This window comes from Pteropus vampyrus, unplaced genomic scaffold, assembly GCF_000151845.1.
Source record: "Pteropus vampyrus isolate Shadow unplaced genomic scaffold, Pvam_2.0 Scaffold228, whole genome shotgun sequence".
Classification (NCBI taxonomy): domain Eukaryota; kingdom Metazoa; phylum Chordata; class Mammalia; order Chiroptera; family Pteropodidae; genus Pteropus; species Pteropus vampyrus.
Window position 1 is genome coordinate 1,144,523 of NW_011889009.1, and position 2,786 is coordinate 1,147,308.

Consider the following 2,786-nt stretch of genomic DNA (forward strand, 5'->3'; position numbering starts at 1 on the left):
CCCAGTCCCTGCCCTCGCCCGGTCTGGCTCCCTGAGCCCTTGCGTTCTCGGCATCGGACTCCGAGAACAAAACCTGGTTATTCATCGAGATAAATAAATCTATGGGCTGCCCTGGGACTTCCTGCTTCCTCCTCTTGTCTGACTTTGAAACTGTCAACAGTTTTTAAAGATCTGTTGATCTTTGAAGAAAAACCTACCCTTTGGCCCTATTCTAACCCCCTCGTACATCAGGACCCACATGCCGAGGGGGTGCCGCCTTCCCACCCAGAGGACTCCTCGCTTCCCCGAAGTCCTTGGGGAGTGCTGGGTATTTTTGCCATTGTACCGGTGAATAAAATATGAGCAGCATTTTACGTTTATGGCGGAATTATCACGATGGAGCAGGTCACATGTGCTGCATCACCCCGGAGAGGATTCCGTTTCACATTTACTGTTTCGGCGACACCCGAGCTTTGACCGAGAAGTGCGTTTCACATGCCAGTTAAAATGGATCGATCCACTTCGACACGTTTTACTGTAATTTCTATTCTAGATGTAATATAAATGTAATATTGGCTTTGGAGAAAAAGCCAATATGGAAGGGATGCTTCTCCCTCATAAGAGCTTATTTTCCGAGCTGCAACGTTTCTAAATTTAGGATGAAAGTCAATCCTGATTTACTAATTCATGTACATAGTCAAGCCAAGAACATATATACTTGTTGGTTTCTCACTTTTCCAATTGATGAAGAAAAGCAGATTTTGTGCTGTGTTTTCTGAAATACAGCTGCATAAAATTTTGTATGATTTATTTTCCTGAAGGTGAAAGAATACTACATATATGTAATAAATTTTTATTTTTAAGAAGGGGATATAGTGTGGTGGCTTCGCATCATGCAGCGTAGCTGAAAAACCAGCCTTGTGAACTTATTAACTGTGTGACCTTGGACAGCTTAAGTAATTTCTCTAAGCCTCACTCTCTTCATCTATCCAATAGGGATAAGAGTTCCTAACTCCCGATGGCCGTATACGATTAAAGCTCCAACAAAATGTCTGACACATTATGAGAGCTATGTAAATGTTATGGCTATTTTTATGTTATTCCGATTAATTTATTTATAAATAATATTACTTTCTCATTAAGGAGAATGAGTAAAATTCTGGAAAGTCTGGAGGAAAGCATTATATTTTTAACATCTTGGCTACTACTGTGCATAAGCTTCCTTATTCTATGGTTACAGCCATGTTGGAAATTCATTAACACTTATTATGCAATCATAGTTATTTTTTGTATTCTATAAAATATTATTTTAAATGTCTAATGTTTTTTTTTTTAATTTGGCTCTGTCAGGATTTCCTTTACCATATACGTTTTACTGTAATTTCTATTCTAGAAGTTTATCCTAATAAGAGCCCGTTAAAATTTGATGTTTACTGTAGCATTATAGCATTTTTAGGGCCATCAATGTCACTAAATTGCTTTTCATTAAAAGGTCTTGTACCCAAAGCTCTTCTGTTGCTAAATGTAATATTTTGTATTCCATAGTGTTCATTAGTTTTGAAAATAAGGCAATAGTTTATAAGGGAAACAATTCAACTTTATACTTACCTAAAAATCATAAAAATGAAAATCGCTTTCTAAAAACTTTCCTAAGACATATGGGTCCAAACATACTGTTCCAGACCATAGCCTAGCTTTGGGACTGTTTAATTTTTTTAAATCAAATACGTCTGTGTAAGCCATAAAGCTCCCCATAGCTCTGTGACAGACAAGAGCTGATTTCTTCTTGTTTCACTGATAAAATTCAAAACCATTTGCCAGGCCCTTAACGCTTATTGTCTGTACCTTACATGCGTGGTGACAATTACGAGACTATTAAGATCTTCGAGAGCCTCTGTTTAACTCCCACTTTTTATAGATTCAAAGAAGAGTGACACATGCAAGGCCACACAGGTACAGACCCACGGCTGGAGCCCGGGTGTCCTGGGCGTGGCCTGGTGAGCCCCGCCCACCCTGGCATGCACGGCAGCGTACACGCGGGTACTTCCTGGATGGCATCAAAGAAAAACCTATTTGGTGACACTTATTAAAGATGAGCAGGCAGGGCTTATTCAGGGCCTGCGCAGTGGGGTTTCACAGTCGGCCTCGGCGAGTGGGAACTCACAGCCGGGGGGTGGGGGGCTCCGTGGAGGGACCGTTACTGAGAGGAAACATCACATCGCGGGGAAGGGGATTCTGCCTAAACTGACCTAACGGGATTCTCTGCCAAAGGCAGGCCAGCTGAGCAGACTCCTCCTGGGGGTGCTGGGTGGCGAGGGGCCTGATCAGGCATCAAGGGTGGGCCTTCTGGCTAAACTGAGTTAGCAAGATTCTTGCTAAAACTGGATTTTATGAGGAAGCGCACACACGAACCTAGGAGAAGGTGCAGGAGCCTGACTGAAGTTTGGTCAAGCAAAGAATCATTGTGGACGGGGCTTGTGGTATTGGTGCCATTGTCCTGTGTTCCCGTCGCCCCTTATTTATTTCTAAGCTAGATTATCCGTAAGTGGCTTTTCTTACATTATTGCATCTCCTACCTCAACAGCTAGCATAGTGCTTCTACAGAGAGAGGCCAACAAACATTTATCCATCGATCACTTACTTACCAGGAGGATGTGAAATGACTACGTAGTTTCTGGCAATTCTTTCTTCTGCATTGGAAAATGTATTATTCGTTTTTGTTTTTTGAGTACTCAGAGAGTTTGCCCTTATTTCTTTTTATTAAGTCTGTTGAGGTAACATTGGTTAATACAAAGAGTTTGCCCTTA

At 41.6% G+C, this 2,786-nt stretch overlaps 1 protein-coding gene across 1 annotated transcript in view; it reads left to right on the forward strand.

The window, feature by feature from the left end:
- The window catches only part of PHKB (phosphorylase kinase regulatory subunit beta), a 122,740-nt gene that overhangs the window by 72,687 nt on the left and 47,267 nt on the right, over window positions 1-2,786 (forward strand). The window lies entirely within an intron of this gene.